The 26,275-nt window shown below is 43.2% G+C and overlaps 1 protein-coding gene across 2 annotated transcripts in view; it reads left to right on the plus strand.

The window, feature by feature from the left end:
* The window catches only part of FCHO2 (FCH and mu domain containing endocytic adaptor 2), a 4,043,518-nt gene that overhangs the window by 2,516,678 nt on the left and 1,500,565 nt on the right, over window positions 1-26,275 (plus strand). The window lies entirely within an intron of this gene.

Here is a 26,275-nt window from a genome sequence, read left to right on the forward strand (position 1 = left end):
TGCAGAAAGACGACTGGATGTGCTGCATAGACCTCCAATGATGTCTATTGTCACATCAAGATGAAAAGACACTCCAAGAGATTCTTGCTGTTCTGGATAGTGGCCAATCATTATCGGTTCAGAGCCCTGCCCTTTGGGCTTACCACAGTCCCCAGGGTGTTCACCAAATGTATGGCAGTGGTAGCAGCTCATCTCAGACTGCTCGGATTCAGAGTGTTTCCTTATCTAAGCGACTGGCTTCTCACTGCCCGAATCAAGCATTTCCTCAAAAGAGGCGAGGGGCTACTTACCCCAATTATGTCAGTTCTTGGGGATCACAGTCAATTATTCCAAGTACATATCACCTTTGTGATCTCTCTGTCTCTCCCATTAACAAGTGCAGCAGGTTTTTCTCCCTAATTTGGCCTCAGGAGGAGTCACTGAGAGACGGTCTAGTCCACATTTGGTCCTCCGGTCTCCTGTAAGCTTATTCTCCCTTTCCTCTAATCCCCAAATTTCATCCAAAAGCACTACAATTGAACAGCAAGGTTATCCTCATTACCTCCTTTTGGCCTCGCCAAGTGTGGTTCCCCCTTCTATGCCCTCCTTGGACTCTGGATCTCAGTCCAGATATCATTTCTCATCCCACAGGGATGGCTCATTCAGACATTCCAGGCCTCAAACTGACTGCATGATTTCTCCAATTCCAATGATGGCTAGACAGTCCAGATTTTCTTCCCCAGTTCACCAAATCTTAATATCATCACAGAAAGCCTCAACTAGAAAGATATATAAAATCAAATGGAAAAGATTTTCTTACTGGGCGCAGCAGAGAGAGAATTAGATCCCTTCACTGCTCCTGTCCCTGCTATTTTAGATTATCTTGCTTTGGTTTTTCAAGGAGGTGCTAGTTTTTCAACTGTCATGGTTCAGCTAACAATCATCTCTCTTTGTCACTCTGGAGATAATGCCTTTCCTTTAGCTTCATCCAAGTTATGTAAAGCTTTCCTTAAAGGTACCTTCTTACTTTGACCTCTGATTAAAGATCCCACCCCACCATGGGACCTTACTCTTATGTTGCAGAACTTGACACAACCTCCCTTTGAGCCCTAAGCTAAATCTGATCTCAAATTTCTTTCTTGGAAGACGATCTTTTTAGTGGCTTTAACTTTAGCTAGGTGAGTTTCTGAACTCCAAGCTCTCTTCAAAACCACTTTGCTTGATTTTCCATAAAGACAGAATCATCTTATGTACCAATCCATCTTTTCTACCAAAATTAGCCGCTGAGTCAAACATCAGTCAGGTAATCCACTTGCCCATTTTCTTTCCAAATTTTTCCAGTAAAGGAGAGTACATGCTTCACCTTTTGGCTGTACAGAGACAGCTTTGTGTCTGTCTTCATAGTGCAAAGGATTTTAGGAAAACTGATCAACTGTTTGTTTCCTTTGCCCACAGAAAATTGGGAAAACAGTTTCTAAAGCACCTTAGCAAAATAGTTAACGGACTCGGTTCAAATTTATTTACATTTGTTGACCGGGAGAGTCCGACTGGACACAGGTCCTTTTTCAACAGAGGCCTGGGGAGAAAAGCTCCACATTCAAATATTACAGACAATTGTACGATTTGTGAAACATATCATTTAAAAATTATAGATTTTGTTAAAGCTGTAGAACATAATACTAGATTAAGACAAAAGTTGTAAAACAGCTGTAGAACATAATTACAAGTTTAAAAATATAGTTACAGATGTACATGGTACAGATGTAGAACATAATTCATCAGTAGACAAACAGAAACACTGCTGTTTGTGAGGTACATAACAGACGTCAATTGTTTCAATAAGAAGTTCTTATTGTATGGTAAGTAGCTAGGTTAATGAGCTACTGTGCTTGGTATAATCAGGTAGTAGGGTGCAGAGAGAGGTAGTGGGTGGGAGGAGTGGATGCTATTAGGGAGGAGTTGCAAGGGCATACTCTGCATGTTTTTAGGTGCGTTTTTAGTAAAGATGTGAAGTGGGTGCAAGATGCTTGCAATGTAATTGAGGGTGGGAGGGAGTTCCATAATTTGGCTATAGCGCAGGAGAATAATGCTTCTCCACCAGAGTTATTGGCTCTAGTGACCTGTAGGAGGTTTTTGTTGCTGGATCTTAGTGGTCTGATGGTAAGTTAGGGTTGTAGTAGATTTTGAAGGGATGGGACTTTTAGTGGTTGGTTTACTAGTTTGTGGGCGAGTGAGAGTTGGTACCATTGACGAAGGTGAGGGAGCTCTAGCCAGCCCAGTTCTGCCAGTGAGAGACAGTGGTGACTATGGTAGGATGCCCTGGTGGTGAATTTTGCGATTTTGTTGTAGCAGGTTTCAAGCTTATTTAGATCGCATTGTCTTAGGTTTGTATATATTGGGGAGGTGTAAAGTAGGGTGGAGATAAGGTGAAAATTTGCTACTGAGATCTTTGCTGCTTTGGTAAGTAGTTGCTGATTTCTATATAATGCCCCTAGTTTTTTGTGTACTTTTTTAATGGTCATGGATATGTGAATGTCAAAATTTAGTTTGTCTATTTCCACTCCTAGCAATTTGGTGTGTTCTGTAGGATGGATAGTGGTGTTGTCTTTTGCTGTGATGTTAAAGTGAGAGAGGTTTTGGGTAAGTTTGGTGGGTTGGAAGATTAGTAATTTAGTTTTGTTTGGGTTGAGTATTAATTGGGCCTCAGATAACCAAGTTTCCACAGAGGAAAAGGTGTCCTGTGTGACATTTTGCAATTCGGGTAGGGAGTGGGCTGAGCAGATGATGGTTGAGTCATCTGTGTATTGTATGAGTGTGCCATGTGTGATGACAGAGGCTAGATTATTGGTGAAGACAGAAAAGAGTATGGGTCCAGGTCGTCTTGCCATACAACAGATTGTTGGTGGTCAGACAGGTAACTTTGAAACCAGTCAGTAACTGATTGAGAGAAAGATAGTGTATTGAGAAGAGAGATGAGTTGTTTGTGTGATACCATGTCGAAAGCTTTAGCTAGGTCTAGGAAAGTAGCTAAGGAAAAGTAGCCAGCATTTTTATGTTGTAGGATAGTGTTAGTGAAAGAGAGTAAGGCAGTGATGGTGCTATGGTTTGATTGGAAACCATGTTGGGTGTTGTAGAGGAGGTTGTTTGCAAGGAGGTGATCTGAGACTTGAGAATGGATGCATTTTTCTAGTATTTTGGAGAGTGGAGAGAGAATAGCTATAGGGCAGTAATTGTTTAGCTGTGTGGGGGGGGGTGCCTTTGTGCTGGGGAATTATGTGTGATACTTTCCAAAGTGTGGGGACGTAACTTTCTGATAGAGATCTGTTAATCAAGTTGGATACTAGGTAGGCTAGAGTGTCAGCTGTGAGTTGTAGGTATTCACTTGGGAGGTTGTCTGCTGCTAATTTGCTGGGTTTAAGTTTAGTTAACAGTTTCTTTATTTTGGAGGTAGGAACAGGAGAGAACGAGAAGCTAGTGGGGAGATTGCTAGTTGGAGTTGAAGGTGTGGGTTTGGGGGGGGGGTGTTGTCTAGCTCGTGATAGTATGGTTTGTGTGAAATGTGTGTTGAAGGAGGTAGCAATATTTTTGGTGGAGTGAGTGATGTTTGGAGTAGGGGTATTTACTTTACCTGGGTGGAGGATGGAGTTTATTGAGGACCAGAATTGTTTAGGGTTTTGTTGGGAGGAGGTAAGGGCAGACTGGTAGTATTGGATTTTGTCCTGTTTTATTAGCTTTTTGACTCTATTGTGTAGTTCTAGGAATTTCTGTCTAGTAGAGGAGATTTTGGTTTTGCGTCAGTGCTTCCAGGCTTTATCTCTGATTTTCATTTCAGACTTAGTGGTTTTTCTGTAGCCATGGAGATGGTTGGACTCTGGTTAGGGAAACTCTTATGGGGGCGTGGTAATTAAGGATGCTCACAAAGGTATTATTAAAGTAGTCAACTGCATCATCTAGACTGAGGTACTTTAATGGTTGCCAGTTACATTCTTTAAGGAATGAGCTGAATGAGAGAGGGTTAAAGTTTATTTTTTTGCGTATTTGACGGTAGATGAACGGTTCTGCTTGGTATAGCTGTTTTATGAGTAGGAATGTTAGGAAGTGATCACTGAGGCTGTCCAGTAGGCAGCCAGCTATATAAGACCTGGGACTCTTACTGACTAGTCTCCAATCCAGGATAGTGTGTTTGTTGGAGCTTTTATTTATTCTAGTAGGTTATTGGACTAGTTGGGTGAAGCCATGAAGGTTTATATGATGGGTTGGGTGGTTGCTTGAATAGGATTGCAAGTCAGTGTTGAAGTCACTTAAAATTATAGTTTCTTGGGGCAGATGGTGGGTAGTCCAGTTGAGGAGGTTTTCTAGTGGAGGGATGTTTTGGCCAGGTGAGAAGTAGCATCCTATTATGTTGTTGGTTTATTTTGGTTTATTTTAATGTTGGCATATATTATTTCTTCCTTACCTATTTGGGGAGCTGCTATGTTTAAGATCTGGATGTTTAGATGCTGTTTAAATGTTATAGCTATGCCACCTGCTTTCTTGTTTAGTCAGTCTACTCTTAGTATACTGTAACCGGTAGGGAGGATCTGCTCATTGGTAATGTGTGGTTTTAGCCATGTTTCTGTAAAGATCGCTGTATCAGGGGAGTACAAGTCTATGGTGGCGTGGAGTTCATGCACCTTGTTGGATATGCTTCTAATATTTAGGCTTAGCAGAAGGAGGTTGTTTGGTTTTCTATTGGCTGTGATTTGAGAGAAGTTGTGGTCTTTGGTCTGATTATGAGGGGTGGGGTTGGAGAATGAGGAGCCAGGATTGGGGTGGATGTCTCCACTGAGTGCTAGTTTAGATATGGATGAGATTATTAGTTTTATCAATTTTTGAATTTGCATGCTTATAAGGGAAGGTTCATGATTGTGTTCTGTGGGTAATAGGTATGGTGGCAGGGTTATTATGTTGAGTTGTGTGGATGCTTTCTGTTTAAGTACTGTGGTAGATGGACTATGTGGAGGGTGCATAGGGAAGGGTTTTGACTTGGGAGAGTAGCAGAGTAGGAGTGAGATATGAGTGGTGGTGAGTGTAGCAGTACAGTGGTAGTAGTTCTGTGGGGGAATGGTGGAGGTTTGGTAAGATGTTACATAAGCAAGAAGTGTGCATGTGGTGAGTATAGGTATGATGTCCTTGTATATGTTAGCAGAGCAGGGTGGATAGTAGTGGGAAGCTGGAGGGGGTGGTGGTGGTGTAGTGATGTGGTTGGCTGTTTGAAAGATGGGAGTGGTTACAGTTACCAATAAAGGTAGGACCACTGGGGGTGGGTGGGAATTGGGGGCAGGGAGAGGAGCAAAGCGGGCAAGAGACCCTGTTAGTAGCACTTAGGAGGGGTTGGAAACAGTTAGGTAACTGAGTACACTGCTATAGTATATATGATAGTATATGTGGAGAGTGAGCTGTGCCTAAGTACAGGTAGGTTTAATAGGTTTTGTGTCAGGGCTGAGTAAATAGTGCTCTATTGTCAATAAAGATAGCTATAGAGCAGACTTGGGCCTATAGTATAAGCTACTTATAGGCAGGGCTGAGCATATAGTGCTCAAGGGTTATTTAAATGTAACTAAGCAGCTATCCCTCTTGGCAAGACACACTTTCCAAGTAAAACCTTTACAATTTAGGCAGGGTGGCAGTAAATTAGGTAGTAGTAGTAAGAAAAATAAATATGGGCTTTGTCTTACACAGCCACAAAGCACTTTCACTAGGAGTTTGAGGCTCTTTCAGCCCAGTGTCCCATTAATTAGGTGTCCTCACTTGATGTTGTGGGGTCCTTAGGATGTAGGATGTAGAAACTGACCGCGTGCTAGCTGTAGGGAAAGGTGTCCAGCAGGGAGGTACTGAGGAAGGGTTGGTTACTATGAGAGGAGAGAAGTTTAATAGTCAACACGTGCAATATGTACACTCACTTTGTAACACTTTACCATAATGTACACAGTTAAGGCAGTATACATAGAAATATAGTTTCAAAAGCTGTGCACAGTCATTTAGTTCAGAAATGTTAGCAATCCTATGTACTAATGAGCACCTCTTACTGGCTGAAAGCCCTTGAGGAGCGTTGTCGCTAATCACAGTTCTGCTTCTATTTAATCTCGTTGAGGTCTGCCTTTACTTACTGAGACCTCCTAAAGCTCACTCAACCAGATCTGTGTCTACATCATCTGCTTTCTGGGCTCGAGCCTCATTTGTGCTGCAACCACGTGGTTCAATGCCTATACCTTTATTGTTCATTACAAGTTGGACCTCATCTCCAGAAACTGAGCTGCCTTTGGTTCTGCAGTACTCAAGAACATCCTTCCAAGGTAATCATAGCTGGGGTCTCTGTCCCATCCATTGAGGATTGAATGAAAATAACAGCATCAGGTATAAAATTCATGTACTCACCATAACATTCCATGTGTGTTGTCCATTTTCATTCTTCCTCAACCTTCCACCCTGTATCCCCCTCTCTTTCTCATTTGGGAGTCATTTGATAGAAATACTGAAACCACTGTTGCTGTTTCAGCCCCAACTCTATCTTTCTACTTTCTGTAAGTTGTAATGTATCTTTTTTTAGATTGGGCAGCAAACTCGATCTGAGGTAATGCAGAAGTTAGAGGCATTATGGGTAAGGGGAGGAGCTCGAGAGTCGGAGCCAAGAGTATAGAGGATATGCAGCCGAGCTGGATCCAAGCTCAGATCTGAGTCCCATTTGTTGAGGAAGAATGAAAATGGGCAACACAGATGGACCATTATGGTGAGTACATAACTTTTATATAGGCAAAGAAAAAGGGATAAGGGGATGCTAAGTGAAAGAAAATCTCCAGTAGAATTTTTCAAGTCTGGAACAGAAGATGCTGTAAAAAAGCATAATCAGGAAGGCATAGAAAATATTGTATGATAACCAATAATAATAATATCCACTTGTTAACTAGGTAAGCCCACTGGGCATGCAGAACCCTATTCAGGAGCAAACCCGGGAGCAATGTCTAGTTATGTGACTTGCTCAAGGTCACACACTAGACAGATGAGGGCTAAGGTTATCAAATCCTGTACCACTGGAACTATAGCTCACAGGCTCTATGTCGACACACAATTTTCCGTCTTTACATATAAAAGTATCTATATATAGTAAAACTATAAAAATGAATCAATCAGAGAAGGATAAAAAAGATTGTTAAAAGAATAGAAAGACAGCTTACAAGTGAATCGGAATAAGTCTATAGAGCTCTCAAATATGCTACAGAGTCTAGAAGGTTTGGGATTTTTGCATGGAAGTGTTTGCATGTGTATTTTTACACCCCACATAGACTTCAGATGATTTTTCCTCAGGTAGATAGCAAATGTTGGCGATGATATGGGAAGGGGAACAGAGAGGTAATTAGAAACATTTATTTTTGTTGAGGGGGGATATATCAAGTTTTAAAAAAATCTCTACAGAGTACTGTGTCCAAAATGTTGGGGGAAGAAATGCTAGTAATTAGCAAAATAATTCTTTTGAATTGGGATATAATATACAAATTGTGACATTGTAAGGCTTTTTAAGGTGTTGTTTCAGTAGTAGCTTGAAGGATTTCGGGTTGTTACTTTGAGTGAGAGGGAAATGGAGTTCCAACCTTTAGAGGCATGAGAGGAATAAAGTGAGTCACCAGCAGTATTGTTTGATTTAATTGGGTGCAGTAACAATTTGTCAGTACAGTGAAAATTCCCAGATGAGGAATAACGTTGAACATTAGCATACCTAGCAGATTTGACACCTGGAGCAGATTTTTTTTTTTTTTTCAACACCAACATCCCCACCCACTCCCCACATGGAGATTTTTTTTTAACACCTCCTCCTCTATGATAGTTGTTTTTAGAAGTAATCATGAAATGAAACAAAATAATGGCCAGCAAGGAACAAGCTAGGAGCAGTGATCATATCCCCCAAAGATTCAACCATTCTACAGAAAGGCTTATCCCAAACAAACAATTAGTGCCAGAATCATAGACTAAAGCTAAATGTCAAAACTGTGTTATCATCTCCTTTGGAAAGTTGAATATGACATTGACAGCACACCCTTAGGAGCTGACCCGGTAGTTCGGGATATGTTAACTTATATGGACAGTTTGCTTCAAATTCTGTCAGGATCAGATCAAGATGAAGCAGAGTTAGAGACATTCTACGAAATCAGGAACAGCTTCAGCTTGGTTTTACAAATATAGCTCCCAGAGAGAGAGAGAGAGTAAGGATTGCAGCATATTTCATGCAAATGCACAATAGTCATGCAAAGGCAGACTGTAAGCTAAGCAAACAATATGAGAGTAACTTGCAGACCAAACAGTTTAGGCAAATACAAGAACATTCTTAAAACTGCGGAAAGTTTCAAATGTGTTTCATACAATATTCCAATTTATTTCCCCCAGAAGCACACTAGGCACTAATGCCAGACTTTAAACTAAGTACCAGTTATTTCATCACCAACACAGCTAGCCACCCTGCCCAAGAAAAAAAAAGCATAAATATTTCAATTTATTTTGGACAAATGCATTCTGGCCAATCCTTAACACCAGACTTTAAGCTGAGCAAATGAAGATAAATTTCCGTACCACAGCTAGCCCCCCCCCACCATGCAAAAAACCCTTCAGTTTCATACAAATACATACTAGCCAGCGTTTAAAATAATATGAAAAGGACAAAGTCACTGCCAATCCCCTCCCAAAGAAGAGCATAAATATTCAGATTTTCAAACCATAGGTCCCTTTCCCACATTTTTAGGACAATGCTCACATGCATGTGTCCCTTAATTCACCTTTTTTATTGTATTAAATTATATTCCTTTTATAGCACAGCACCACTTTTTAGAATGTTTTAAATTTGTAGTTTTGAACATTTTTCCAGTAAGTATTGAAACAAAATGTATGACCCAGTAAAGGCAAAACTGCTCATTTCAGAACGCCTCAACCGTAAAAGAGCACTCAAATGTCTGTCATTACAATCCACCAATTTCAGTCAATATGCTCAGTCTCTGCAGAAGTAAAAGTCATCTGCATACTTCCATATTAAAGATCTGTAACTAATGAAGAGGTTGCTGCTAGCAAACAACTTTATATTTCACTGTTTCATCTACAAATTCAGTGCCTGCTGCCCTTGAAGAATAAATTGCCTATGTTACATTAAAAAATAAAATTGGTAAGCTGGTGATATTGCAATAATGAATGGCAGGCAAACCGACAACAGGTTCATAGTTACTAGGCATCTCATCCAAAGGATGACACACTCAGGGCTGTAGCATTCCTACCGCTCCCCCTTAAAGTACAACATGGTATTAGTAATCCATTGACATGCTGTGGGAGTAGAACCTCACAGCCTTCTTTATCAAAAGCAAGTATGCTACCATTTGCTAAGCAAAACAATTGCACATTGAAAACAGACTTAGCATGAGGAGCACTAAACTGCTGTTCCCTTGAAGCTTGCAGTCAGTTGAAAATGTACAGAAGTTATGCACTGAAGCTCACAATTCCTTGAAAATGCACCAAAACTGAGTTTGGTAGTTGGTGTAGAGGATTCGGGCTATTGTTTCCTGTAACCAAGGTACAGGGTTTGAGCCTGAGAAAATTAACTAACCTGCCATCCCTAACTAGGGCATTTTACACAAAAACAAACACACACACTTACTTAATCCGACAGAGGAGGAGCAGCAGCAGATACTCTACCTTAATCCAGATTCCACGTGTGGAATTGGAGTAAACAAACAGGGTGCACAGGAATGCACGTGCAGAAAAGAAGAGCTCCCTTCCTTAAAGGATCCAGCTCTGGTTTACACGCGAAGGCTGAATCCCCTTCCCCTTATTATTTGCACCCAGGGTGGACCAGACCCTCTGACCCTACATTAGTACGCCTCTGACGTGTAGTACTTTTTAGTGTTTGGCAATTTTCTGGTTGCGGATATTAGATAGGCAGTTGTAACCTATTTATATCTTTTAGAACCATGCAGTGATGGGATTTATAAGGCATAGCTGCGAATTTGATGTTTTGTCATAGCATTTTTTTTAGCGTGGTTATTTGGGTAGCTTGCAGGTTGACAGATATAAGAGCAACATACTGGAGGGGTGGATAACAGTAGAGTAGAGATAATGGTTTGCATTGCCTGGTCAGTCAGGTAGGGTTTAGCTCGGTATAGGGTGCCAGGTTTTTTGTGCATTTTTGCTGATAGCTTGCTTAATGTGGTGGTCATATTTCATGCCATCATTTGTGATGACATCTAGGAGCTTGGTATGAGTTACACGTTCAGTTTTTGATGTGGTCAGAAGAAGTAATGGTGAGAGAGAAGTTTGTCATCAGAGTGTTATTTAGTTGTGAAGAGAATAAGTTTAGTCTTCTTGGGATTTAATAGTAATTGAGAGCTGCAAGACATGTTTCAGTGTAGTTGAAGGATTCTTGTGTGTTTGGGGTTGAAGTTGTTGATTTTTGTAGGTCAGATGAGTTGATTTTTGTAGGTCAGATGAGTGCAGAATCATCAGCATACTGAATAATGGTAGCGTGTTTACCTGCAGTATATAGGTCATTTATGAAAATATTTAGTAAAGTAAAGATAGATCCTTGAGGCACCCCTCTGTGCACAGAGACAAATGGAGAGATGTGATTTTCCCATTTTACAGCTTGAAGCCTTTTTGCTGTGGTAGCTGCTGACCATGTGAGAGTAGAAGTGCATAGTTGTATGATGTAGCGGGAAGAGTTAATGGGGGCATAGTTGCACTGAAAAGTAGCTAAATAGAGTAAAGTAATTTTGAAAGAAGAATGCAAATGACTGGATCTAAGGGTAGAGTGTAGGATATTCTATGTTGTAGGGGTCACCTTAAAGAAAGCATTTTCAGTCTTTGAGGAAAGTTGTAGAGTAGATTTTGGTGAGATAGCAATGTAATTGCTTTTAACAAATCAAGGAAAAGTGCAGTTACCAAGTTCCCAGCTTTCCTGTCACTGCTGATGGTAGCAAAGCTAAGTAGAGCTGTTATATTGCTAGGGTATGGATGGAAACCACATTGTTTTGGGCTTAGTAAATAGTTTGTTGTACTGAATTTAAGTAGCTGGGATTAGACTCATTTTTCCAAGACTTTGGATAGGTCTGTTGACCTGTAGTTGGCGGTATCAGTAGAGGAGCCACATTTGTGTAGTGGTAGGATATGATTTTTTTTCCAGATTTTAGAGATGCAGCTTTCAGTGATGGAGTGGCTTATTAGGACAAGACTGGGTAAGCTAAAGTGTCTGCTGCAAGTTTAATATAACCTGCTGGAAGATCATCTGGGTCAAGTGTTGTTTGCTTCAGTTTGAGAAAGTTTTTCCTAATGGTGGATGTGGGATGGATTCAGAATCAAATGTGTTGGGATTAATTTTTGACTCTGGAAAGGATGGTGTTTTGCAGGTGATATAAGAAAGAAGTTCCTGTGTTAATAAACCGTGTATTGAATTGGTTGGCAGTGCTGTGAATAGTGTAGTTAGTAGAATGGGGAGGGGTTTGGGTAGTGTGGGCAGGATGGTGAAAGTTTGTTGAATGAGGACCAGAAAAGTTTGACGTTATTTTGCTTAGAGTATTTGGAAGTTTGTGTAGTATTTTTTTGTAACATTTGGTCATGTGTTTTGCTGTGTTTATAGTTTTTGGATGCTGGACTGGGGTTTAGTTTGTTTCCAGGTTATTTAGTCTCTTTCTTTCATTTTGATTTTGATTTTTTTTCTAGTTAATCTCTGTACAGGGTTTGTTTTAACTCTGTTGTTTCCTAATGGGACATCTTCATTTAGGTTGAAGAGAAATGTATTAAAGGGACAGTATCAAGGCAGTTCCAGTTAATGTATCTTAAGCTGGCTAGGAAATTGTTTTTATGAAAAGAAGTTAGTTTACATACTAAATTGTGGTCTATATTATAAGATCGATGTCTTCAAACATCGAACTTACAAAAACAACAAAAAAAAGAAAAATGTACCCTAATGGGTTTAAGCATCCTGCACCCCCCACTACTTAAATATACCAACTCTGAGACCGCACTACATTGCAATAAACAGAAATCTCCCCTTACTGAGATTTCTGTTTACACGTTCGATGTTGTGCACCTTCACTATTCTCGTGTCGACAATATCAGCTTCGATATTGTCAGCTTTTGAGAATATAATATAGACCCTCTAAACTGTAGCAGTGGTATTTCAAGGGGTAGTTTAGGTGCCTGATTGTAAAAGTTGGGAGGTGATCTTTTAAGGAGTCTAGCAGGGAGCCAGAAGTGAAAATGTTGTTTGGAGAATTAGTGAGTATCCACTCGAGAGTGGAGGTTTTATTACTATTTTTATCCTATCTAGTGGGAGTGGAGATGAATTGAGCAAAACCCTATAAATTGATTATATTATTGTTCGAATCATGAATGATAGATGTTAAGTTGTCAATCTCGCCTTCATTCTTGCTGGATGGTTTCGGAGCCGATCCTCGGCTCCGACTCGGCACTTGCTTTAGCTTGAGAACTCCTTTTACCAGCTCGAGGCAACCCTATATCCCATGATGCAAGGCGGAACTACCTCAGATCTCGTTTGCCGCTTAGCGAAAGAGGTCTCCTTTGCCAGCTGAGGTAAGTAATTTTCTTGTCAAAAGAGAAAAGCTTAGTTAGGGTTTTATTTCCCCCTTGTTTCCATTTTTATAGTCTGTAGTGTGTTACAGCCCACCCTATTCCCTTATATTTCAAAACTTTTATTTCCTTTAGTATAAAAGTTTAGTTAGGCCTAAACCCCATTGGTTAATCCCTACCTGTGTGTTGTGTGTTAGGGGATTAGTTGTGTGTGTTTGTTGGGGTTTGTGTGTGACTTCCTCCTAGGATAATGTCTAAGGAAGGCAAGGTCTCAGGCTTCAAGAAGTGTGACTCGTGCTGTCAGAAAATGTCTCTGACAGACGGTCACACTTCTTGTGTTTACTGCCTGGGGCCTTTGCACCTGCAGGACTCCTGTGCTTTGTGTCACTCTTTTAGCCAGAGAGTGCTGCAGGAACGGAGGAATAAGCTAATCCTCCGTGGCTTACTTAAGCCAGAAGGTTCTCCCTCTAAAACAGGGTCTGGGAAACCTTCTAAGCCACCAAAGGCTCAGGCTTCAGTATCCAAGCCTCCTCCGGTGGCTCCGGCTCCGTCGGAGCCGAGATCGGCTCCGGCTGGAACCGATCTATCTGCTTCAAAAGTAGTGGGTTCGGCACCGACTGGTTCCGACACCCTGTCTACTGTGGCCTTGTCGGCTCCGGCTGGAGCCGACACCTTATCCAGCATCGGAGCCGAGAAACCTTCGGCTCCATCTGGAATTCAGGGGACTTCGGCTCCGATGACTTCGTCCCGAAAGAGATCTCGGTCCCCTTCATTGCAGAGTATCCACTCGGCTCCGGGGTCTCCTCTTTTGTCGAAGCGGAGCTATCGGAGCCGATCTTCGAGATCTTCCAGGCTGTCTGACCACGACTTAGAGAGGGTGGTAAGCAGGCTGTTGAAGTCGCAGGAACTGGCCCAAATGCTCCATAGCCCATCTCAACAGACTTCGGCTATTGTCTCACCCCTTGAACTTCCTCCTCTGACTCCACACCAGAGTTCGGAGCCGGAGCTCGGGACAGCGACTGTTTCAGCGCCGGAGCCGATACATCCTTCGCTCCGTGTCCTCGGCTCCGATCTCCTCCTTGAGGCCTTCCTTGGAGGGATCCAGTCGTCGGGTTTCCCTTGTCGGCTCGAGGGGCTAGTGGCATCGGACCCTTGTCCGACCCGCTCTCCCTCTCGGGCTTCGGCTTTGGTAAGCTCGGCACCGACATCGGCCTCGGAGCCTTCCCTCTCAGTGGAGCCGGAATTCCTGTATCCTCGGATCGGGATATTCCGGCCTCCCGGGAGGGGAGCCTTTGAGGTGATGAGGAGTGTCCTGGCCTCTGAGCCAGGTCAACGGTCCATCCCTCTAGCTCCTCCCTCTTCAGTGCCTGTAGACGCCTCTTGCCAGCCTCTTGCTCTCAGGCCCAGGGATCCATCGCCCCAGGTTTCCCCATTGGGAATTTCCTCCTCTTCCAAGTTTCTCCTGATCCAGCAGGTGAACCCCTCGGAAGAGGACGTGTAAGAGGAAACACACAGACTCCCGAGTCTACTACATCGGATACCGACTTAGATGAGTCGGAGGGTTCCCCACGATCCCCTCTGAGGATGTCTCCTTTTCAGACATCCTTGAGCTCCTCAAACAGAGGGGAATTGGCCATCCATTGATCCCTCCGAGGATGAGTCGGTATACCTGGAGGCTTTTGGATCCCGACCCTCCACCTCCTGGGTGTCTCCGCCTTGACCCACTTATGCAGGTAGTGGCTCGAAGGCGTGGGCTCCAGATTCTGTGGAACCTGTCCCCAGGAGACCATCCAAATTTATCACGGCCCCTACGGACAAACAGTTTCTTTCCAAGGCGTCTCTGTGGATGCTATGGTGGTGGCGGCCACTAAGAAGGAACTGGCGGATCCTTCAGTACCTGTCCATCCTCCTAACAAGGATTCTAGGACCATGGACAGGTATGGAAAGCGGATGTTTTCTTCAGCGACCTTTGCTATGCGTTCGCTGAACTACCTTTGTCACTTTACCAGGCTTCAAAGAGATATTCTCAAGGAACTGGGTGAAGTGGTCCAGGATCCTTCTGCTGCTGGGGCTCAAGAAAAGATTGCCTCACAGCTAGCAATCCTGAATTCCCTATCCAACTCCTCCATGCGGCTCATATCCTATGCGGCCGATGGAGCGAGCAGGCGCAGGCACAGGAGTTGCTCTTAGACGCCAAGCCTGGATGCGGCTTTGTAATTTTGCGGACCCCTTTAAGGCGTCCTTCACCAATACCCCCTTTGATGGTTCGGCTTTGTTCGGACCTCAGGTGAAGGATACCTTGACCAGGTGTGAGCAGGACGGTAAAACTCTTTCTGCCGTTGGAGTCCATTTTTCCACTCCTTCTAGACCATATCCCAAGGGTCAGAAGGGGGGAAGATGTGGTTCCGCAAAGCCCAAGGAGCTACACCGGACACACGTGGTCAGTTTACCCCCAGAGGCAGAGGGGGTAACAACAATAGACGCCACCCTAGAGGCAGGGGGGGTCCTCAGAACCAGGGCAACAGGGAGTCTCTTCCTGAGAAGCCCTTTCAGCATCCCTGAGGTGTTGCCCGACTGTCCACCCTTGGAGGCAGTCGGGGGAAGGATTTCGCTGTACCCAGTAGCCTGGCAATCCCTATCACAAGATATGTGGGTACAGTCGATCATATCCGAGGGTTACAAAATCCCCTTCGAAAGGTATCCCGTACCTCAACAATCCCTTCCAGAAATCTCACCCGGTCAAAGGGATTTGGCAGAACAGGAGGTTTCAAAGCTCCTAGAAAAAGAGCCATCCAGACTGTGCCGGCAGACCAGGTAGGATCCGGCGTCTACCGAGATTCTTTTGGTCCCCAAAAGGACGGGAGATTGGAGACCAATATTAGACCTGAGCAGTCTAAACAGATTTGTCAAGAAGGCAAGATTCCGGATGGTCACGCTTCAGTCCATTCTGCCCTTTCTGGGCAAGGACAACTGGATGTGCTCTATAGACCTTCAGGACGTACTATCACATAAAGATTCACAGGTGCTCCAGAAGGTTTCTCCGCTTTCGCTAGGGACCAGTCATTACCAATTCAGAGCCCTGCCCTTTGGCCTCACTTCAGCCCCAGAGTGTTCACCAAATGCATGGCAGTGGTCACAGCTCATCTGAGACGTCAAGGATTCCAGGTGTTTCCTTATTTGGACGACTGGCTCCTCTCCGCCACCACCAGGTGTCAGCTTCTTCAGACCAGAGACTACACTCTACAGCTTTGCAGGAGTTTGGGAATTTCAGTAAATTTCAAAAATCTTCTCTGCTGCCTTGCCAATCTATCACCTTTATAGGCAGAATTAAACACCGTCAAAATGTTAGCCAGACTAACAGATCAAAGAATTCTGGACATCCAAAAATTTGTTCGATTTTATTGCAGAGCAACAAGGTCAAAGCCAGATTTATACTGAAGGTTCTAGGTCTTATGGCTGTGGCCATTGTTCTACTACCACTGGCTCGCTTCCACATGCGTCTTCTGCAGTGGATGCTATTCACGCAGTGGTCGTACCACAGTCTCCCGATGAGGCACGAAATCTTAGTCACACAGTCGTGCAGAACTCATCTGAATTGGTGGATATCTTCCCCTCTTCTTCATCAAGGCCGACCTTTTGTTTCCCCTCCTTCAGTTGCCACAGTCACTACGGATGCCTCTCTGATCGGGTGGGGGGGCATTATCAGGGCAGGATGGTCCACGGGACGTGGCAACCCATAGAATACCATCTGCACATAAATGTCCTGGAGATGAGAGCGGTGCTTTTAACGTTGCAGGCCCTCAACGACTTTCTTCCCACGGGGACTATTGCAGTACAAACGGACAACATGTCCGTGGTCTGGTACATCAACAAGCAGGGCGGGACCAGGTCCTATCCGTTGTGTCGAGAAGCTCTCAGACTTTGGCAATGGGCAATCTCCTCTCATCGGTTTCTGATAGCAACGCACATGCCCGACAGGTCCAACCTCTTGGCGGACAGGCTGAGCAGATCCATTCTGATGCCTCACGAGTGGTCTCTCAATCAATCTGTAGTGGATCAGATTTTTCTGCAGTGGGGCACTCCTTGTTGCGATCTTTTTGCTACTCCTCAAAACAACAAGTTCCCCGATTATTTCACCCTCTTTCCCCTTCCAGGCCAACCCCTGAGAGACTCTCTAACCCAGGATTGGCCCCGGGGACTTCTGTACGCTTTTCCTCCTTTTCCCTTGATTCCACAAGTCATTCAGAAAGCCACCGTTTTGAGAGCCAAGTTGATTCTCATTGCCCCTTATTGGCCTCGACAAATTTGGTTTCCGCCTCTGCATCGTCACCTTCTGGTGCAGCCCTGGCATCTGGACCCAGTTCCGGATCTCTTGATCCACCAGTCGGGTCAGCAGCACCGGGCCATTCATTCTCTCAACCTCACTGCTTGGTTGCTCCACTTCCTTCCCTAGCCAGGCTTCCGATGATCTCTGACTCCGTCAGAGACATCTTAGTGTCTTCCTTAAAGTCGTCCACTAGGACTTTTATGCTAGCAAGTGGCGGCGTTTTCTATTTGGGCAAATTCCAGGAATATTGATCCCTTTACTGCTCCTGTACATTCTGTTTTAGATTTCCTGGCGGAGGTTTTTCATTCAGGATCCTCGTCATCTACAGTTAAAGTACAACTGGCTGCTATTTCCAAGTATCATGTTGGCTTGCATGACAATAACATTATGTCTCATAGATTATGCAAGGCCTTTCTGAGAGGAGTTTTTCTCCTAAAGCTGCCTATAAAGCATCCTCCTCCGCAATGGGATCTAAACTTAATGTTGGCATCCTTGATACTACCTCCTTCGAACCGTCTGCTTCATGTTCTTTGAAGTTATTGACCTGGAAAACTATATTCTTACTGGCTGTCACTTCAGCAAGAAGGGTTTCGAGATTCAAGCTCTCTGCATTCGCTCCTTACTTGGTTTTTCATAAGGACAGGGTATCATTAAGAACGAACCCTTCCTTTCTCCCCAAAGTTGTGTCTCAAACCAATATTAACCAATCTATAGATCTACCAGTCTTCTTCCCAAACTATTCCGACAGAGCTGAACAGAAGCTTCATTTTTGGATGTCCATCGTCAGCTCAGGTACTATTTGCATAGAACTAAACAATTCAGAAAATCGGACCAATTATTTGTCTCCTATGCAGAAAACAGGATAGGTCTTCCAGTTTCTAAAGTGACCTTATCCAGATGGTTGACTTCCACCATTTCCTTTGTGTACTCTCTCAGAGGCAAGCAGCTATCTTCTAAACCAAAAGCACACTCAACCAGGAGTCTATCCACTTCTGCAGCCTTTCAGGATAGACTACCCATTGATACTATTTGTGCAGCAGCTACTTGGGCCACGCCTCATACCTTTGTCTCTCATTACAAGTTGGACTTGGCCTCCAGAGATAGGGCCAGTTTTGGTTCCACAGTTCTCAAGAGTCTGTTCCATTGAGCCACCCGGGATACAGGTGCTAGGACGGTCCCATCCAGCAAGAATGAAGGCGAGATTGACAACTTAACATTTAGAAGTTATGTACCTACCATAACGCTCCATGTTAGTTGTCTTTCTCGCCTTCTTTCTTTCCCCTCCCTCCTACCCCCTGGCCTGGACAGATCTTGAAGAGTTCCTATCAGGTTGTTTTCCTCCTGAGCCTTCATATGAGGACTCTTTTTATGAACTTGTTTCCTAATTATGTTAGGTTAGTCCTTAGCAGGGTAGGTTAGCTACCAAATGAGATCTGAGGTAGTTCCGCCTTGCATCATGGGATATAGGGTTGCCTCGAGCTGGTAAAAGGAGTTCTCAAGCTAAAGCAAGTGCCGAGTCGGAGCCGAGGATCGGCTCCGAACCCATCCAGCAAGAAAAAAGGCGAGAAAAGACAACTAACATGGAACGTTATGGTAGGTACATAACTTCTAATTTGTTAATCTATATTGACGTCACTTATCATCATAGTCTCTTGTTTGATATTTGTTGAAACCCATGAGAGGATTTTCTGTGTAGTATCAATGTTGTTACCTTGGGGTATGTAGATAGCAGTGATGCATAAGGTTTTATAATTATCAGTTTTAGTGTGGATACAGGAATCTTGGCAGTTTTAGTAGTAGGACTATAAGAAGAATGGGGTAGTTGGATAGTATTATACACTATTGCCACATTGCCTGCTTTTTAGTTTGCTCTATCCAGTCTACGCATCATATCCTCGTCTTTTATCTTGTTTTAGCTAGGTTTCAGTTATTACCATGATGTCAGAGGAGTGGATCATAGGAACATGAGGTTACTAGGCTATCAATCCTGAGGCCATTTCAAGCCTAGCTGTTTTATCCCAATGTAATACCATAGATACTCTAATCAATACCCAGGATTGTATTTATTAATGACTATCCATGACCCGGAGGGCAATCCATGAATGGACCTTTTGGACTTTATAGCATTAACCTCAAAAGCATTTGAACAAATGTGTACTAAATACTTTTTCTTCCCATTCCATTCCCATTAATTTTATAAGTGAATGTGTAAACCACAATGTAAATGTAAATTTCTTATGTATAGTATGTTAGCAGTTGTTCTGGAGCTTTTCTCCTTGGGCCTCCGCTGAAAAAGGACAGCTCTGTCCAGTTGGGCATCCCCGGTAAACAAATGTAAAATAAATAAATAAATACAATAATTCCAAAGTTCAGAGAATGTATCTGTTAAACCCCTCAAATGCTGTTGCAGGTTGCTGAATTTTGGAAGCATTCCCTTTAAACCCAGAGAACCCTCCAAACAAATTCAAAGGCTCAAATAAAACTTTCAAGTGTATTTCTAGGTTACTCAATAATAATGTCAAATCATCAGCATACAAAGAAAGTTTAATTTTTGAACGTTCACATTTGTACTGTGATACCTGAATTAATCTCCTTTGCAAAGGGTTCCATATACATAGCAAACAGAAGAGAGGAGAGAGCACACAACCTTATATTGTATCCCTACTACAAAAAAAGGAAAGCAACCTTCTTGCATTCTGTGTAACCGTAGCTGATGCCCACTATGTATATGCCATGCAGTGAATCAGTAAATGTATACCAAATTCCAAATTTCCATACAGTTTCAAACAGACATTCCTAGTCTACCCTAGCAAGCCCCATCTCCACATCCAGCCTGACTGCTGATGAAGGTGAATTAGTTCTTTCTCTTCCTGGTTCAAAGCTAAATCCTAGCAAATATCTGCTTTCCAGAAGTAAATTCACTGTGATCAGAATGTATCAACTCAGGCAAAAAGGGGACAGCCTGTGCACCAAGGTTGCTGTAAATATTTTGTAGTACTTAACCCAAATATTAGTAAACATGCCTCTGGAAAATGAGGGTCTTTCCATTGCTTTCAAATACTGTCACTATAGCCCGTCTCCAAGAGTCAGGGTTGACCAACATCTAAAGAGCTACATTTGTCTTTTGCAGTATTGCTGTCAGTATCTTCTTCTCCTCTTCTTCTCATAGCTAAACGTCTACTGGAAGACCATCGTTGTCTGGAGAATTCTACTGAGAGAAGTTGACCTGGGAGGTGTTTTAACGCTTCTAAAGTTACTGCATTAATAAAGTGTTCACATGAGTTTTTCATTTGAGGAAGAGCAGCACCTTCAAAAATTAATTTATTTGCTTCTCCTTAGGGGCTTTATAAAACCACGAGTAATAAGTTCTAAATGACATCTGCCATTCCGCTAGGGGGTGAAACCATATTATCTGTTGTTTTCCTTTTTATTCATTCTCAATGTATGGGCTCTGATCCAATCTTCGGATCCGACTTGGCCGCATATACCAGACTTCAGATCTGGCTCTCAGGCTCCTCCCTCTATCCATAATGCCCTACTCCATCCTCATTGCCTCAGATCTCGTTTGCTGCCATAGCAAACAGATGCAAGTTCCACATTTGAGTTGTTATAGATATATTTTGTGAGTTGTTCAAGATTTTACAAATTCTTTTCTATTTTTGACTATCCTCCCTCAAGGTTTTCCTGATCTTTAGAAAAAGCTTTTTCTCTATTTTATAATAATGCTAGTATTTACTATTGTTGGTATTTCACTTTACCATTTGTTTTGTAGGGTATTTTTGCTCTATTACCATAGTTGGTCATTTTTTTTCCTTCCTTCCTTCTATTTTTTTAAACAAAGGTTACTGTTTCTTGTTGATACATTGTTTAAGTGTTTGCCTCTTTTTAATTCTATTTATCATGTTGGACCGACCTACAGGATTTAAAAAAAGCACTTCTTGTGGGCATAAGATCCCAAACTCGGGTGCCCACAAGGAGTGCATTTATTGCCTTGGGGCCCTGCAGTTGGACACATCTTGCAAAATCTGTTCTACCTTAAATCTGAAAGTCCTGGCTTATTTTAAGTGGTCTTCTTCCCTCTACTCCTTCATCAGGGGCTCACCACCCCTATATAACTAATAAGTCTGCTCCTTTGGAGCACTGTAAATGCTGTCCTTTGAAACCCCTAAGTCTTCATAAGAGCCACCTTTCAAAATTAGAAAGATTTTGGATCCAACATTGTCGGATCCGTAAACTCGACAACCAGATCCAAAGCCTTTGGATCCTAAGGCTTCGGTAAAGTCTGTTATCACAGTAAGTCCAATAGTCTCCCACTTGGATCCTAAGTCATTGGATCCGAAGCTGGGTACTTCTTATAGGAGTACATCTCTGGAGTATACTGTAAAGCCACTTTCGCCCACCTTGCCTGCTGAACTCCTTCAAACTCCAAGGAAGCATTCAAGGACCCATCCACCTCTTCCTCTAGGTCCTCCAGAAGCTTGTCAGAAGCAGATGTGCATAGGATGATGCAAAAGTTCCTCAGAGCTCAGATCCAGATGGGGAGTCTTACAAGCTCTGTCCCCTATCAGACCTAGGAGTATGCCTGCCAGGTTTAAAACTGTAATTTCTTCTTATCCAATCCCTCCAGTGGTTTTGGAGTCCCAGAATCTGAACTTCCTGAGAGGTTCTGTGTTGGATCCAAGGAAGGTTTCTTACCCCACTCCGACTGTTTCCTTGACTGGTTCTGCTCGAATACTTTGGACCAAAGCAGGTCTCAAAACCGAAGTGTCAATGTTGGATTCAAGTGAATGTGTTCGGCTCCAGTTTTGTCAGATTCATCCCTTCCCCTTGGAGCATCAGCCCTGGACAGTTAAGCTCTGATTCCACCCCTGAGGCTCAGGACCAGGGGTGGCTTAGATCCGCCTTTTTCATGAGCTTCTGCTCAGAGGGGGCGGGTCGAAGCTTCTTCCAGGCCTTTGGCTTTTGGGGTGTTCTCCAAAGAGAACCATCTTCTCATAGTTCAGATCCTATCTCTTTTCTCTCCTCAGTTCTGAGCTCTGAGTTGGTTAGACCTATTCCACAGGGATAGCCATTTCCAATGAGTCTCCAGTCAGTTTCAGTGGAAGAACTTCCCCTCTCTTTTGACACCTCTCCAGAACACCCCCACAGAGGAGGTGCACCAGAAAAGAATGTGCTTAAGGAGACACACACACTTCCCCATGAAGTCTCTCATGGAGGATACCGATTTTGATGGAGAGAAATCCCCCAGGTCAATATAGGACATCTCCTTTGGAGATATTTTAGAGATCCTGAAACAGAAGGGTGGTCGGTCATCCCAAAATCCCTTGCTGGAAGAGTCTGTGTTCTTGGATGCTTCCCTGGCCCGTCCACTTCCTGGGTAACTCCCTCGGAGGATGAAGTTATTGATCTGATTTCCCGCCGGGCATGGAAGGAGCTGGATACTGTCGAGCCTATCCCCAAACATCCCAACAAGGTTTTGGCCCCACCTACAGACAGACCCCACTTGATCAAAGGAGTGTCAGTTGATGCTATAGTGGTGGTGCAGCCACTAAGAAAGAGCTAGCAGAACAGAGCTGTTCTGTCCATCTGCCTAACAGAAAGTGAAGACTGTTGGACAGATTTGGAAAGTGAGTGCTTCAGCTACTTTCGCTCTGAGATCTCTAAATTACCTGGCTCACTTTACTAAACTTCAGAGATGTTTGACCAAAGAAAAATGAAATACTCTGCCAGAGTCCATGTCTGCTGAGGATTTCAAAAGGACATCCTGTCAACTGACCACTCTTTCATCTATATCAAATGCCTCAATGGGATTAATTTGTCACATAGCTGAAGGTGCCTCATGAGTGGCCGGTTCAGGCATCGCCATAAAGAGATGTGCCTGGATGCAGCTATGCAACTTTGCAGAGCCTTTTAAGACATCCTTTATTAATTCCCCATTTAATGGCACTTCTGTGTTTGGGCCACCAGTAAAGGATACACTTACCCGCAGAAAACAAGATTGAAAGACCCTGTTTGCCATGGGGATCAAGTTTTCTACGCCTCAACAAACCTTCTGTAGCAACCAGAGAGGGGGTAAGAAAATTTTGCGGATCTGTAAATCTCAGGGACCTTTCCAAGATTCGCATGGGGATAATTCCTCCAGAGGCAGAAGAGGAAATTTTAATGGTAGACATTACCCTAGAGACAGAGGAGGTTCACAGAACCAGGTCTTTAGAAATTTTCAGACAGGCTGCTTCAGTGGCCCTGAAGTGCTGCCCGACTGCCCAGCTCTGGAGGCAGTCGGGGGTCAATTCTGTTTGCACCTAGATGCCTGGGCATGTATAACACAAGATTTATGGGTGCTAAGAATAATATCCAGAGGCTATTATATAGCATTTTCCTTTCTTCTCATTGTCAAAGAAAGAAACTTCCCAATGTTCCACCCAGTTAGGGTAAGGCCGCAGCACAAAAAATCCAAAAGTTGCTAGAAAAAAAGAGCCATCCAGAAGGTCCCACCAGACCAGTTAGGTATTGGAACTTATGCTTCTTTTTAGTGCTAAAGAAAACGGGACCTCAGACCCAAGATCTAAGCAAATTGAACCAGTATGTAAAGAAAGCAAAGTTCCGAATGGTCACTGTTCAGTCCATCCTGCCTTTTCTGCGCAAGACAATTAGATGTGCTCGATAGATCTTCAGGATGTGTGCTATCACATCAAAATAAACAGACAATCCAGAAGATTATATCACTTTTGGCTGAGAGCCAGTCATTACAAATTCAGGGCCCTCCCCTTTGGACTCACCACAGCCCCCAGGGAGTTTACCAAATGCATGGCAGTAGTGGCAGCTCACTTGAGGCTAAAGGGGTTCCAAGTGTTTCCATATCTAGATGACTAGCTCCTCACCACCCCTTCCAAGCATCTGTTACAGCAAGCCAGGGACTGTTTGCTCCAGATTTGCAAAACTTTGGAAATTACAATAAATCTTGCCAAATCAAAATCTACACCAGTTCAGAGCCTGGAGTTCATCTGTTCAGTTTTGGATACGACAACACAGGTAGCATCTTTGCCTCTTCACCGTGTTACATCTCTCAGAAACCAGGTTCAGACTATCCTTGCCCACCCATCTCCTCCAACAAGGTTGGTACTTCTAGCACTCGGGTCAATGACAGCAGCAATTGTTCTACTTCCTCTAGCACACTTCTTTATGCGGGTTCTGCAATGGACTGTAGCTGTACAGTAGTCCATTCTACATCAACCCCTATCTTTACAAGTAAATCACACCCCAATTTGCAAGCAACACATTCACTGGTGGATACAATCAGATGATCTTTTCCTGGGGAGACCATTTATTCTACCAAAACCAGTAGCCACAGTGACCATGGATTTTTCTCAACTAGGGTGGGGGGTGGCATTCCTTAGAACTGTCAAAGGCATGTGATCCCCTCCCCCAAGAGACCAAGTTGCTTATCAATGTCATAGAGATGAGAGCAGTTTTGTTAGCATTGCAGGCATTTCAAGATGCTCTTCCCTTGGGGACTATTGCAGTTCAGACTGACAACATGTCTGTAGTCTGGTACATCAACAAGCAAGGAGGAACTCTATCTTATCCCCTTAGCAGAGGGGCCATGAAGGTTTGGAAATGGAAGATCTCATCAGACAGTTTTCTAATTGTGACGCAGATTCTGAGGAAGACAGAAATGCTTACGGATAAACTAAGCAGATCCATTCTGATGCTTCATGAGTGGTCTGTCAATTAATTGGTAGCAGAGAGGATATTCCAGTGCTGGGGCCGATCTTGGTGTGACCCATTTGCCACCCCCCTCAACAACAAGTGCAGAAAGTACTTTGCTTTTATCCTCCCTCAGGGAGAGTCAACAAGAGACGCTCTGGTGCATGCTTGGCCCTCAGGACTCCTGTATGCTTACTCTCCTGTGCCCTTAATTCACAAATTTCTACAGAAAGCAAGTTGGCTGAAAAGCTCAGTAATCCTCATTGCCCCCTTTTGACCTCAACAAGTATGGTTCTCCTTTCTACGGTCTCACATTTGTTATCCTCCAGTGTATTCTGGAGCCTACTTAGGATCCCCTGTCTCACCCGTCAGGGATTCAATATCCCAACATTCAGGCCCTCAAGGTAACTGCATGGTTTCTCCACTTCCAGTAATAGTTTGACAGGCCAGACTTTCTTTCCCTGTATGTGACATTATTTTGCCTTCTCAAAAAGATTCTACCAAAAAAGTTTACAGGAGTAAATGGAAGAGATTCTCCATCTGGCCATTAGATAAGGAAATTGACACTTTTTCTGCTCTAATTTCTCCTATTCTTCATTTTTTGACAACCCTTTTTAAAGAAGGAGCAAGTTTCAGTGCAATTAAGCTTCAGTTGGCAGCAATTTCTAATTTTCACACAAGGAACAAATCTTTTTTCTTGGCTTACTCTAGATTGTGTAAAGCTCTTATGAACGGCATTATTCTTCTGCAGTCTCCGATAAAGGACCCATCACCGCCTTGAGATTTAACTGCTGTACTTGAGGGTTTAACACAAAAACCTTTTGAACCGTCAGACAAATCTGACCTAAAATTTCTGCCATGGAAAACTGTTTTCTTGGTAGCTATAACTTTGGCAAAAAAAAAATAACTGAACTCCAGGCTCTTTTGTCTAAAACGCCTTACATTATTTTTCATAAAGACAGGGTTTCATTACGGACTTAACACCTCCTTTTTACCTAAAGCGGCTTCTGAAAATAACATCAACCAATGCATTCACTTACCAGTTTTCTTTCAATTTTTCCAGGAAAGGGGAGTACATGCTACACCTTCTTGATGTGCACAGACAACCCCATTTTTACCTTCACAGGACAAAACAGGTTAGAAAATCAGACCAACTTTTTGTGTCTTTCTCTCCAAATCACCTAGATCATCCTGTTTCTAAAGTTACCCTAGCTAAATGGATTATAGATTGTATTTCTCTGATTTACTCTCAGAAAGGTACAACATTACCTACACCTCCCTGAGCTCATTCAACCAGATCCATGTCTGCTTCTTTGGCCTTTTGCTCAAGAACGTCAGTTGATGGTATTTGTGCTGCAGCTACATGGTCCAAGACTCGTCCCTTTGTTTTTCATTACAAATTGGATATAATTTCCAGAAACAGAGCTGTCTTTTGTTCAGCAGTACTCTGGAATATCCTTCCATGGGGACCACCCAAGATCAACATTGCTGGGAGCTCTGTCCCATATGTTGAGGAAGAATGAAAAGGACAACTTCAGATTTAAAAGTTATGTACTCACCATAACTAGGCATTTGTGTTGTCCATTTTCATTCTTCCTCAGCTTATCTCCTATCCTTTTTCTTCTGCAAAGACCTATTGGACTGTGTTTGGAACCTACAGTTCCA

This window comes from Protopterus annectens, chromosome 2.part2, assembly GCF_019279795.1.
Source record: "Protopterus annectens isolate FY-2018-M chromosome 2.part2, PAN1.0, whole genome shotgun sequence".
Lineage (NCBI taxonomy): Eukaryota > Metazoa > Chordata > Ceratodontiformes > Protopteridae > Protopterus > Protopterus annectens.